The sequence below is a fragment of the Fulmarus glacialis genome, unplaced genomic scaffold, assembly GCF_000690835.1.
Source record: "Fulmarus glacialis isolate BGI_N327 unplaced genomic scaffold, ASM69083v1 scaffold33685, whole genome shotgun sequence".
Lineage (NCBI taxonomy): Eukaryota > Metazoa > Chordata > Aves > Procellariiformes > Procellariidae > Fulmarus > Fulmarus glacialis.
Window position 1 is genome coordinate 14974 of NW_009211707.1, and position 14896 is coordinate 29869.

Genomic DNA, 14896 nt, shown 5'->3' on the forward strand with positions numbered 1-14896 from the left:
TCAGCAGAGCTGCATGGACAATCCACACTGGAATAACAAGCGGTAACATAGGCAGCTTTCTGCATCAGCAGCAGAGCTATGCGGATGAATAGGTCTGGGCTAGCAGGGTTTGGGTGTACTGGCAGCTGCACAGGTGCTCGGGACTAAACTGATGGAGGTGCTGCAGGTGAGGATAAACTGCAGAGCTGCACAAAGGAAGACTGCCTGTGCTCTGCTTGGCATCAAGCAGTTGCTATTAATCTTTTACTTCCCCAAGCACTGATATTCATATAAATTATGAAGAAAAAAAAAGTTCCTCAAATGCAGCAGGAAAGACTCTTTAGCTTCATATTTATGAACTTGGATAAAAGAGAACTTGATATGAATCTGGAAAAGTGACATCTCAGTTTTATCCTGCCCATCACGATGATGAGTGATGGTTGATTACTTGCTTCTGACCCCTCCCTTTCCCTCGTCCTTTGTAAAGTCCTGTTTCTCAGGGAACTCCTTTTCACTCAACAGTTCAGGCTGTTCTTTGTCCTTACAGCCTTGTGATTTCCACTCGCACCAAGCCAGAAATCGCCTCATTTGCTAATAGGTATTCTAGTTAATAATAGCAAATCCATCCACTGAGGATATTTCTGGCCTGCTTTGCAAGACAGGAATGCTGTTTTAATGGCACAATGCTGGCACGCGAGTGGAAATGCTTGTACCCATTTGTGTAGCTGCATGTTGCACACAGTCTATGCACTTCTGAGAACTTGTGATGCCCCACATCGCTTACCGCACCGTAATTACGATGGTGGAGAGAGCATAACAATTCCATAGATAGCTGAAAATCTCCTGGGTAGAAAGACTTGCTAAATTTCCATGGCACAGGATTTCTGGGTATGCATTCATCTGGGGATTTGACTATGAAGAATCCAAACCAATTTTCTCAATCAGGCTTTTGATGTTGTTGTTTTAATTATTAATTACATAAGAATAGGTTTTCAAGAAAAGATAGATCAAGCCATCTCCCAAACAGCATTCAAACCAGTCTCCAAAACAGATTTTCTACAGAATGAACTATAGATCTAAACAAGAAAATTACTCTCATATTTTGTCTTTTCCCAATGTCTTCTAGACGCTTGGTGAATAATTCCAGTTTTGTTTACCTTGGCACAAATGGAGAGTAACCACCGAAGGCAATGAAACCAATACAGTGGAAGCCCACAGCCATGAACAGACATAAGTGAGGAGAGAGCAGAGGCCCTTGGAGTTCTAATGGGCCTGCAGGCAACAGATGCAGATTTAATTAAACTTTTAGTAGCTGGATTGAACAGTTAATAGGGAAGGCTATTTCAGCCTTGATAGAAATACAGGCTGCATTGCTAACTAAAAAAATATCTTGAATAAGCAAACAAGAAGAAGGGTAATGCTGTAGTCAACAGCAGCTATTGTCTGTAAGCGAACAATTGGCTGTAGTAATGGACACGGTGTGAGTCCCAATGCCACAGCAGCTGTTCTGTGCACTGCTGCATATCTCAAAGTTCATGCCCATCCTGTTTCTATCACGAATGAGACAAAGATGCATCGAGAAACATTTTTTTCTTTTAATTTGCCTTTTTTAGCCCCAACAGATTTTTATTTCCCAAACACTCAAAGCACGAAGTCTTCATTCCCCTATTTCCTCCTTTTTGTTGAATTCAGTCAAGGATATTAGAGAATCACAAATAGGAATGTCACATGAAGCCAACACTGACAGTACTGCTTTCCTTCCACACCCCAGTATTTAATTTGTCTTTAAGAAGTACAAAAAAAATCAAAGAAAATTGTCATCATCATCAAAACCCTCCCAAAGTGGAATAAAAGTTACCCTACCTTTATCCCTCATCGCCTACTTCGTCCCTGACATGCACTGTCAAGACCAAAACCCCCAGGTTCTTTTCAGTAAGGGTCTGACAAAAAAAAAAAAGAGGTAAGGTTGAATAAAAACTATGAGAGGAAAGGAGGTATGAAATTAAAAGTATAGTGTCATATGAAGGCACCCTTTGTAAATGCTAAAGAAGCAAAAAGCAAAACACTTTATTTTGCCTTGCATTTCCCCGGAAAGCATTTACAGGGGCACACGAGTGCAACAGTCTGTTGTAATACATGCGTAGTTCTTAGTATGCTTACTCAGTTGCCTTCATTTTGCGTCCTCCTTTAACAGACTGAGGGTCTTGAGACAGACTGCAAGCCTTCCCAAGGAGAGATAATAAAGAGAACATTGTTAAGACAAATGAGTTTCAGGGGAGTGATTTATGTAAAGGGTCTTGTAATCACTCCAACCCCAACACTGTCTGGCAGCAGTTGTTTTTATGAAGGAAGTTAAACACAAGAGTGACTGCTGCATAGCCCTCTCCTTCCAAAGGCTGGATTAATTAAACAAAACAAAGCAAACCAACAAACAGCTGGAAGGAGAACATGAAGTAGTAGCTAATGCTATCAGCTGATAAAACCTGCTACATTTCAGAGGTGCATGCCATCCAGGAGTCACAAAGCCTTGGCACATTCTGCAAGATGGCGTTCGGTCATCAAAAGTTTCTGCTCCTGGGCCAGATGGTCTTATTCCTGTTGCATGTTGAGCAGTCTATTCTCAGATGCCAGCATTGTTGTTTTGTGGAGAGCTAAGGGTGATGTGGCAAGTTTCCCATTCTCAAATGTGCTAGTATTGCTTGATTCCAGAGGTTCACAATTACCTCACAGCTTACTGTATTTCATATGGAGCCCATCAGTGGAGGAGCCTGCAGATTCGTCTTTGAGGACCAAGCTCCAGATGCGTCTGAATTTCAATTCTATAAGGTTGTGCAATTCCCTGTCTTCTTTCTTCCCGACTGTATCCTCCATCTCCTTCCCTTATTAACAATTCCTCATCTTATCTTTCATTGGAGCACTCCTTGGATTGATGTAAAAGCCCTAACTTAATTAGTCGCCAAGGCAGAATTAGGATGCCCAAACCCCATCATAACACTCCACATCTACCTCTTGTACTTCCATCATGCTCTGCTCCTTTCCTTTTTTTGTCTTGTTCCTTGTAGGTTTTTCTTCCTAGGAATCTCCCATTGGTCAAAAATATCACATAACCAGAAAGACAGAGGATTTTTATTTTGTCTGAGGCCAAACAATAAATCTAAGTGCCATGCTCTTGATCTTTTTGAGATGTTGAGGCTGCCACAGTCTTTCTGAGCAAGGCTGAGAAAGGGGAATGAAGTGCAGGCACCTCCTAATTTCATCCTGACACTTGGAGATCTCAGTACCAGCTGTTACAAAGTCACTGATTCTAGTTCCTTGCAGACAAAAGCAGGCATGCAGTAGATATCTAGTAACAAAAATCCACAGCACTTTTATTCTATGATGTGCACTGCAGGCAGTAGAACACTTTAAACAAACTTGCAGCCTCTATCAAAAAAGCAAAAGAACAAAAGCCAGAACTAGAAAATGTCCCAGAAAGAAAGCAAAGGAAATCAAGAATACTACACAAGTCTTAATTACTGTAGAAGTAAGGTGTGGTAAGTCAAACTCAATGACCCTAGAAAGCAAGCCATGCTGTCCGCTGGAGAGAGGGATGATTAGGAAATAATGATAGGCTTAGGAGCGGCATGAAAGAATATGACAAATGCCCTCAGCTGTGTTTTAGCTTCAAAAAGTTGAGGAGTCAGTCTAGTTACAGACATACTTTCAGAGGTTTAAGAGTTCAGCTCTGGTTTATGGAGAATAGGGAAGGACGCAAATAATTGTCTTTCCCATTTTAAGGATCATGAAGGAAAATGTAAGGCTATGACACTGAACTGTTGAGTAAAGAATATTGAGGAATATCCTGCCAACCTCTAATATCTTACCCATTCCAGCTAGCCACCGTTAAGTTTCCAGTCAGTGTAATGCAGAACTGTACACAGGTGTGAAAGTTCAGCTCATCCCTTAGTCTCTTTACTATTTAGTTTTCCTAAGGAAAGTCTAGCATGCACTTCCCTTCTGTGCATGGCCCTCAGCAGTGCCCAGCCCCACAGGTCATCCACAGAGCATCTTTTTAACACAACCATGCTATACCTTGTATTCCAAGCATGCTCTCAAGGTGCCCGTGACCATTCCAATGGATTCCACTTCTGCTCTATGATCCCAACTCTGTGGTCTGCTAGAGGCTTTAGTGTGCGCTTCACAGGGGCTCTTACACAGCAGTGCAATTACATTTCTGTTAGTTTCTGATAGAGGGATTCTTGGCATTCATACCCTGCACTGAAGTACTAGCTGAAGCAGTTAAGAAATTCTCTCCTTCCATACACAACCTTAACGAGGCTTTTCAGAAGCATTATTCCCCTTAGAAAAAAAGAGTTTGTGATTTAAGGAGTTCAGAGGATATGTAATTGGAAACAGTTCCATCAAATAATGGCTGTAGACTGGAATTCCCTTCTTGCCCTGAGGGACATTGCACTTTGTTTCCAAGGCAAAAGAATACTAGTTTCCGTTGACAGAACCCTTCTTTCTGAGCACTCAAACTGACCATTGCCTGCCATTGAGACACAGCTGCCTCTGGGACAGAAGGCAGCAGTCCCCTGTGATCAGAATTGCTATTTCTTCCACAAAATCTGTTGTGCGGGTGTTAGGCTAACCAACTGAGACCAGGCCGTTAGCTGGTGCATATGACCATAGCCCCAGTGATTTCTGTTAACCAAATGGAGTTTGACAGAGGACTCCAAGTTTAGACATGCAAGCATGGAACAAAAACAACAACAACAACAACAACAAATCCATTTAGTCTTACTAGGAGTTCAGGTGACTTCAGCATTACATCTTGGTAGGAACACTGAACCTTATAGCACCATGCCATGGCACTGGTGCAATGATGACTCAGAAAGACGACTACCACTTACTGCAGCACCCCCTTCAGTTTTCATTGGAAGCCTTCAGTCCAACTGCACGCCTAGACTGACTCACTTAGCTTATAATAGCTGACATGAGTGCAGACTGAGGAAGTGTAGCTGTAGGCCTCTGCATGTTGCTGAACAGACTTTTTCAACTCGGTGAAGGAGGTCTAGCAACTGCAGCGAAAACTTGTCACAAGCTGTCTGCTTTAGAGTCACCCTGAATCTGACTTTGCTATGAATTTTGTCGTTCTCAACACAAGGATCTCACTCTAATTCTTTTTAAAGGAGAGAAACATACCCTTGCAGGTTGCAAGAATATGACTCAAGCAATGCCCAGTCTTATTCCTAATTTCCCATTTCTAACTGCCAGTCTTGAACTAGATGAGCCTCAATTTCTGCCTGTTCTCAGTATTTTCACATTTTTTCTTATCTAAAGGCTCCTCATGCTGTAGTTTCTACTGGTGAGAGGAAACGAAGCTATCGAACACAAGCAAAGGGGTAATTTCCCTTTTTGTAATCCAATCAACTGCAACAGTTTAGTCAGAAGTGCAGAAAGACTAATGCAAAATGATAAAGAATCAAATAGAAGTTTACGGAGGGTCTAAAAACAGTAAAATGACATACTTTTGTGGAAACTCACATAATCCAGCTTGTACGCTTTTTCTAGGACAGCAGAATAAGCTTAAGGAAACCAGTCATCTTTCAAGGAATGTTGGTTTCTGAGGACATGCTGCAGTCATATGTGGCATCTTCAGCTTACCTGCAATCTATAGTCATGCAGGACAGCTCTTAATTCCTATCCAAAATGGCTTAGTGATCTGAGCATTTATTTTCAAAAGGGGTTCAGTTCAAAGCAAAGAAACTGGCTTCTCAGGAGCTCAAGGTGGAGCAGCAAATCTCAGATTTGAAATCTGAATGTCAGTGTTCCCGTCTCTGAATGAATTAAAAAGGCTGAGTCTTCCAAAGTCACCGAGAGACTTCAGGTGCTTAGCTTCCATTAACACTCATGGAAAAGGAGCAGTTAGATCCTCCTAGGCAGACTTGAATCCCTAAATGATCTTCCAGTATATTTTGCAAGAGAAAGGCTGGCTCAAAGCTCCTTCTTACACAGCTGTGCAGCATAGTGACTGCCAAATCCCACCTAAGAGATGGCTAGACATCAATGGCACTCCGTTTCTCTATATAAAGCACTTAGGGGATTAATGGAAGTATTAAAGAAGTTGCTTATTGTTCTTATTCCAAACAGCTGCTCTACCTTAATTTTATGAAAGATATTAGTAGTGCCACAGAGGGCAAGGTATCTCCACTGTCTTCTTTGCCCAGCTATACCCCTCACACAGGTTGAGAACTCAAGACACTTAAGTTTAGCATCAAGACATTAATTGTTATCTCTTTCACATTTTCTCCAGCAATCAGGTTTCTAACATTTTCCGCTCCCCAATACGAATGCAATCACGTATGTATCCATGGTCACGACTACTGCATGAGAAAGAGCACATGATATGTCCCAGATCAATGAATGGCATTGCAATGTCTTTCTCACAGCTACAGAAAGCAGACATCATAATGCCAGTAGGTGGGGTGCGTGGGGGAGAGGAGGTGGGTGTGTCTTCACAGGTAGTTTTGAACTGTACTAACACCCTTTTACAGGGAGGTAAGCTTCTGTTTAGCAAGATGGATCATGCTACTACATGAGGGAGAAAACACTGCACTTAGTCCATGATGACGGAATTGTGCTACCAGAATAACAGCATCTAGTGGCTAGTCTCCAAGAGGATAGGTTCTCCATGTTAAGAAGTAACACAGATTAGTTAGAATTCAGAAGCCCTTTCCATTGAGCACAAGCATAAGGAGTTCTTGTAATCTCTCTCTGGCACCATTTGAGAATATTTATGAACACTAAAACTGGCTAAGAAACCACCCACACATTTTCAATGTATGATAAGGTCTCATGAGAACCTATATCTTTTAATAAAATGTGATGCTTAAAAATCAGCAAACTCTTTTTATTCCTAGATTTTCCATTGGAAGGTCATTAAAAAAAGTTAACCAACATGTAAAGATCTTTAAGTGTTCCTTCTGGGCCAAAAAGCACTTCTTGTCAGGAGAATGTTTGGACTTCAGCAATTTTTGACCAGTTGTTTTTTAATGAACTGTCATTCAGACAAAAACTTGAATGCTTTGACTTCTTTTGCTTCAAGTGATATGGGTCATGTCATCTTTGGAGCAAGCTGTCAGAAAACGACTCAACAATTTTGCCTCTAATTGTACCCATTAACAGAGCAAGGAAACTTCCTACTCATTATTCCAAGAATAGCAACAATGCCTTTTCAAAGGGGATTAGCTGAAATTTCAAGTGTGCCAGTACTCCTCAACTCTGAAAGCTCTTCCATTGACGCCAAGCAGCAAGATTAGTCTGCAGGGGGAGGGAACCTGCACAGCAGTGATGTGGTGTTCAGGATTGATGACATAAGTTGCAATGTGATGAAAACTCCTAGCTGTTCCATGTGAGTAAGCACAGTTATAGCAAGATGGCCTTCCTACTGGCAAGCTCAGCAGAAGAACTCACGCCTGTGGGAATCTGCAAAGGCTAACAACCTTTTCAAACCTAAAACCAAAGAAAAGGCACAATGCTAGAACAACATGGAAGGGGGAAAAAGGCTGCTTTCCATTCTGCGTGCATCGTATGGCCCGTTGGTTTCATGTTCTTTCCTCAAATTGGAAATTCCACATAAAGGAATATGTGTTGGGATCAATCACAGAAGGGGATAAACCTCATTATGTGCAGGCTGCATTTTGTTTGTCTATGTTGTTTGATAAGGAGAGAATGTCTCAAATGCTTGTATGAAAGTTGGTGTTTGTTCCTGTTGGCTGGCTGAGGCTTCCATTTTGCTGGCTCTCCATTTTATTTTTTCCTTTGCTGGCAGTAGCTGTTAGTAAAAGAGATTTATTGTTGCCTGTTAGGGCATGTTGCAACTTTTCAGGCTGATTATTTTATTATATCAACCCAAATAAAGTAACTTGCTTATGCTGCAGTTCCCATCTCCTGATACACCTTCTGCCTGAATGGAAGCAGGCAAGGTGTGAGGACTGAAGTAGATTGTTAATGTGTGCCTTGGGGAAAGTTAACATTTTTAATGATCCCATGAAATAAACCCAAGTTCTAGATATACCATTTATCTCTAGTTTTCTTTGTGCATATGTGCCATCTGCTTTTTGCAGTGTAGTAGGAGAGATGGAGAATGTTTGGTTTAAGTAAGCCTGGAGACTAGAGGAAATAATCCCAATGACACCTATGCATTCTCACAGAGATCCTCTTTTAGCTCAAGCAGGAGAGGGCTCTTTCTCCATAAGAAGACATCAGGGGCTCCATTTCTCTACTCTCAGCATACAAGCAGATGTTTAGCCAGGTGCTGCTGTGCCCATTTGTACACTGCTGCAAGACTTTTACGAGCTTTAGTGGTGATTTCAACAGAAAGGTGTTGCTTATTTGGTGTGCTGACAAATAACTAGAGGTTCTCACTGGGTTATTGAGGCTATATGTTCTCTTCTGGAGAGGAGGAGGCTGGTTAAAATATGTGTAAAGCTAGCCTATTAGTAACAACTGAGCAGTACAGGTCAGCTTCATTCCTGTTCCTGTGGTTTATTAGTGACGTGAACCATTTCATTCCAGTTCATTTTGTGTTGCCTTTGCTACTTGTAATGAATGGATTGGTTTGCTCAGCCTGGAAGGACCAGGTTTATACTGCTTAGGTTCAAGGCTTTTTTCTGGTTATGTGAGCTCATTTGGTATTCCAATGACAAGTTACATAGCATCTGCAGCCCTGTCAGAGCAAAGATAATACTTAAATCAGACAGGCACAGCATGGTGCTTCTGAGACAGACATACTCTTTTGGGACCACGGTTTAGGCTATGTAGAAGAGCACCAGGATTCAGATACAATTCTTTTCAAGGAGAGGTGCCCAGTTCTGTTCCTTGAGGCTGCTATCCAGTAAAGGAACTTACAGTGACCTTTAGGGGAGCACCTGGCCAGGTGAGCTACTGGGCAGAAGTGACTTGCAGTCTGTTCTCTAGAAAGTTTCTCCCTCATTTAAAGAGGCTTTTTGCTCTGCAAATTATCACAAGTCAGGGCAGGGGGAAGCAGCATGGGAAGGCTAGATTTGGCAACTACAAGCTTTAGCAGTTAAGTGTAGGTTGTTTCTGTCTCTTAATCAGTACACACGTTCTTGACCCCCCAACTTGTTGAATTTCTTGTGCTGGTTTCTTCCTCTCCTGTGAAATTAATTCTTTTGGCTTCTGTTCAATATGGTGTTAAATACCTGCTTAATCCTTTGCAGTAGTTTCAGCTGCTGAACAGAGAGGAAACTTGGGCTATTGCTTAGAAACCAGGACTGAGGTGTTAGAAAGGTAGGAGCTTCATGGCACAGACAAGCTTGCTGTGTGACAGTGGAAAAACTGTATTGCCTCGCTTTACTTTAGCATCCCCCTGTGTGACTAGATGAGCGTTACTCATTTCCCTTGCAGGGGGTAGCACGAGGTGTCTGCCAGTGGGGTTTGTAAAGAGCTTTGAGAACGCTGCCTTTGAAAGATGAACAGTTTTGCTGCAGCGAGCGCTGCATGACTGGACATGTTTGACAGCACTTTGTGGAGCCAAGAAATGAGTGGGACTGTGCATTATTGTCACAAAGGGGAGACAGTTTCTGAGACAGCTTTTGAAGTTGAATTCTATATATCATTTTAATGCAAGAATATATTTTAATTTAGACACAATACAAGGCACCACAACTTCAAAAATTAGAGTAGAGGCTGAATCAAGCAGCCATACTGGAACATTCCTAGTGCTGCCCCAGAGCTGGCACTGAGCTTTGGATCTTGAGAGCCTCTGGTGGAGGGAGTCACATACTGTGCTTAACAACTCCATTTTCTCTTCGAGTCAGGTTAGGTGGAACAGTTTGAGGTACAAACACTATTTTGTGAGAGAGCTCTCAGGATGCCAGTTTTAAATTGCTTACCCACATCCCTATTTTTTCCAGCACCTCAAAGCAAGCATAGTGATTAAGACATATGGGTGATAACACAACTTCCTATCCCAACAGGTGGAAGACAGACCCTGAAAAGAAGCAAGAGTTGCCTGGGAAAGCTCAAGGAAAACAAAAACAGTGGGAGTGTTCTGCTAGTCTCTGACAAAGATTAATAAAATTTTTGTTTTTTAAATTATTTTTTGATGATTAAATCTATAGTTGGGTATGGCATTCCAAATGCAATGGTACAGTTTGCCAGTGAGAATACTAAGAAAAAAATTTGGAGGCTGAAATTCAGATCCAGTTTAGCATTTTTGCAGGTAAGCTTTTTGGATTCAGAGCTCATTTGGGAAGGGAGAGAGGCATAGGTTCAAGTCCCTGCAGATTCAGAGCAAAGGTTTTCCTCTCCAGTCACTCTGAATTAGGTAGAAGAGGAACACAGCTCATTCAGTAACAACAACTGGAAAAGCCCATTATGCAGGTCATACACGACAATCAGAGGTCTCCTTTTGGCTTTCTGGCACACTCATGCGAGGATGATGTAAGACAAGATATGAGATAACTAAACATAGACATCATTCCTGTTGCTCTTTTCACTTCAAACGGAATTTAGCCCTGGTGAGAAGTTTAGAATTGATGTTACTAAGGTCTGAGATTTCCTGTTTACCTCAGAAAACAAGCACAGCACAGGCCATGGTAGCTCAGGCTTCCACGGACCGCCTCAACAAATCACGGTCACCCCTCACCCAAAGGGATGCGCCGCAGGAGCATGGGGGTAGTATCCTTGCAGCCACCACCACTTCGCTCTTTCAAAGTGTCTTCAGCCCAAGGATCAAAGGTCTTTCCAGACATTCCTAAATTATATGCCTAGCACCCACAAGAGGTTCACTGATCTCAGTGAGGAGATGGGGCAGCTAAGAACTATTGCTTTTTTTCCCCAAAAGTGAAGCACGCACCGCCTTCTACTGCAAGCTGTGCCTGCTCTCAGCATCAACTTAACGGGACACAGTAAGTCATGTAGAACTTCGTAATACTGGCACGTAGACTCTGTACAAATAAGTGGGACAGTTCACACCTCTCTTGCTGTTGCTTCAGTCTTTTTGTGGCTCGTGCTAGATCATATGTTGTGGATTATATGTGAGCCACAGATTTTTCAGAACTGCATGCCTGCACACATAATCCCTCTCTAAACCCATGTTAAAGAAGTATTCAGCATGGGATCATTAGGGGCTCTTAATATCAGGCTGTTGATTCTGCTACCCATAGAAAAATATTCCCATTTCAAAGTGTTTAGTTACATATATAAAAAGATTAAAGACAGAGAGGACAACATAGGCATTGCTAGGGGAGGCTGCTGTGTGAGAAGCCATATTGTTTACTGATTCTCCTGCTTGAAGTGGCAATAAATGATATTTGTCATGCAACAGACACAAGAATAAGATCTGTTCATAAGTAGAAAGAGCCTTCATTTGAATGCAGATAGTTAGCATTTAAGTCAGGACAACCCTTAAGAGCTGAATTGGCTAGGATTCACGGCATGGGACTTGAAATCAGATCATATACAAACTCAGTGGAAATACTGTTTTAGTGGGAGTTGGAGCAGATCCCAGATGAATAACAATCAGATTCCATTTCAACCCTTACTCTTGGCTAGCTGCTTCTTTTGTATGTGCTGGGAAAGATTAAAAAGTTTGGAAACAGTATTCATGTGGTGCCTTATCGCAGTTCAGGGGCATTCTCTGTCTCTCTCACTGTACCAGAAGTGCTAACAGTTTAATAAGACCAAGGTTTGGGGTTTAACAGTGTGATATTAAAGGACTGCATATGGCCAGCCAGGGTACATTCTGTTTCAATCAAACCCATTCTGCCCTGAGAAAACTTCAAGGACGAAGGATGATTAGAGGTAGAATTGATGCCTACACAAACAAGTAGGTGGTCAAAGACATTACAAGCTTTATTTACCCTTTTCTGGCTAGCATATTGATAGCAGTTGTTACATGTTTCCTCTGAAAAGAGTAAGAATTGCATAGGGGCCTCCAAAATCCTCCCTTATGTTCTGTACCTTGGACTCTGTACAGAGATCTCCCTGTGCATCATTGGAAACCTTTCGGTTTTCTGGAATCCTTCCAGGTTTTTTGGTTATGGGGAATCTCCTAGTACATGCCTATGTTTTATTTATGGGATATCTTCTACTATGGTTAACCTTTGCTGAATCTCTGATCCTGTCTCAGAACTGTTGATAAGTGGATTGCATGGAAACATTACCATGGCACCTATGAAGTTCTCCAACAGAGCTGGACAAACTGATTCTAGAGTAAGAAATATCACAAAGTTCACTGAATATATTATTCATTGATTTTCACTTTATTCACACAGCTACAGAGTGAATAAAAACAAATTATAAAATGACTCAATTAATGTCATTTGCCTAGCTACTGTATAAGAACAGAATCCTGCTTCTCCTGATATCAAGGGCTGTTATTCCCATTAAACTTGATGATTAGATAGGAGCTACAAGTCTCCAAACCAGATCCATCTGTGCATAGGCTGTGTAAATGCCATTGACGCCAATAAATTTACCGTAGGGTTGTATTTTGCCTTAAGTGTCCTTTTAGATGATTCTTCTCCACAAAATCCAGTCTCCCATTGGTGCTTCAGTTTCACTGTAACACAAATTCACCCTGGGTTTGACTATTGATTTTTTTTAAATAGTGTTATATCTTGAAAACACACAAAGGCATTTTCAGCTATGTAAGCAGTGAAAGCTGACTGCTCCAGACAACATCTTAACAATGGTACCTGAAACATGCAATTGAATCATGGCATACAGTTACACCCCGTGGCTGAAGCAGCAAAAAACCCCTATTTTTTTCTCTGTTGATGCCTTGTATACAATTCAGCACTGTTTTGCAAAGAGGCTTGAGCTGTCCTATGACAGTAATCACTATGAAATCTCAATAAATGCTAGAAAAGCATGGTCCATTCCAAGTGCAGCCTAACCATGAGACTCCAATCTGTAATACAACCTTTTTTTCAAGATGGGAAATTCTGTCTCTGTCCAACTAAGAATGGGTCACTGTTTGGAAGTGAGTGTGGGAATAGAATCCAAGTCCTGCTATCATAAGACCTGAAGAGAAAGACAGTCTCTTCCACTTAAGTTATTTGAAGAACATTACTTTGGCAAGAAAAGAAAAATTATTTCTATTCTAAGACCTTGCAGGTTCCAAAATAACATCCCTCTGGAATATCCCAACATACTCTTCTAGTGAGCCTTGTCTGTACTGGGTCAAAACTCTGGCAATATGATCTTCACTGTCTTAGTACTGTACAGTGCAGAGACAAGTGGTACAAAAGAAGAAAATTGTTAAGGCAGTGGTTGTTCCTAGAGATACAGGAATTAAAGTTCCTAGTAACTGAGGACATAGAAACAGGGTGTGAAATGTCTTATGTATTCCAGTTATTCTGTTAATTTACGTTGGAAAAAAGAGATGGTGGTCTTCAACATGCCTAAAAAGGTGGAAGAATCCAATTGTTCTGCACAAAGGTGCAAAACCCAAGCAAATGCCCTCAAATTCACAATAGCATCAATTACCATGAGCTTGGGAATTTGGAAGTTATGCTTCAAATTATGGAGTAAAGCAGAAAAAGAATAAATAAAACACAGCCAAGTATGACATTGCCCTTTACAGACAGAGTGTCATGGAATGAAACAGCAAAGCGGTCGATACCACACCTAACCAGAGGATAATTTTGCAAGGGGAAGAGAAACGGCTTTAGAATCGGCCCTTTCCTTAAGGAGACAAACCTAAAGCTTTTTAGGTACTTGCTGCCCCCTGCTCCCACACTCCACCGTGCTTCCTTAAAGGAGGGAGCCTGGCACCAGCAGAGGGAATTCCACAGCAGCACAATTAAAAAATGCTATCAATGAGAGAAACTTCTGACTTGCAAGAATCAACTTAACTTTTTTTTTCAGTATTCTGCTTTATACAGAATTCCTGTATCTCAGGACTGCTTCTTTCTACCACATACAGACACACATTAGTACTTCTAATGACATCTCTCTGGTCATTTTGTAAATACCACATAATGCATCCTTTCTTGCAAAAGCAAAGTTCCTCCTGGTAGAAACTGCCTATCAGAGTACCCCACCACATAATCTTTAGTGACCACTGTTATTGTTCTTTTGCCAAAGTATCTCTTGCTTACGGTGATTCAGATCCCAGCAAGGACCACTGTGCTGAGCCCCATCCCAGTTGTATTATGGGTGTAACTCCTGCCACAGAGACCAGAGAGATTAATCTATTAGCATCAAGCTTAATTTGAAAATACGGTGAGTAGAAGGAGAAACAAGGAAGTATGAGTTCATATGGCTGGAGTAAGCACTGACTAGAGTGGTGGTGAAAGCAATCAACATTAGGAGAGGTACAATGAGAAGGAGAATAAAATGCAATGAGACTTAAGTTTAGACTGAGATGAGAAATCTGCTGTTTGATGGAGAGGTCAGCTGAAAAACATGGAGCTATCAATACGACTATTCTCATCTAGTCTGGATATGATGTTGGCCATTGTATTGAAGTAATCATGACCAGGGAGGAGGCAGGGATAAGGCAAGTCCTGAGGAGATGCCTTTCTAATTAAAATAGAAGGCAAGTGTATAAAAGGTAGATTGGCCTCTCAGTGTTACTTACTGTTGGTTTTGCAAGCAAGGCAGAACAACTTTTATCTCAAAAATAAAGAGGATGCCCCTTTCTCATCCCATTTAGGTGTTTTTGTCAGTTTGTTGTGAAGATGGACGTTATTCAGTATTACTTGCCCTCCACTATGAATCACTTCTGATTGTTTTTTAATCAGGTGACTGCTGACTGTTTAGCAAGAATTTCACTTTACAGATGGTCCCCAGATCACTGTTCAAAATGACCTTGGAGGCCTCAGCTTGTAAATAGTGTTCTGCAGCTGCAACTCAGATTCTGCCTTTCTCAAGGGCACACAGGCAGGAGCCCAGGACAGCA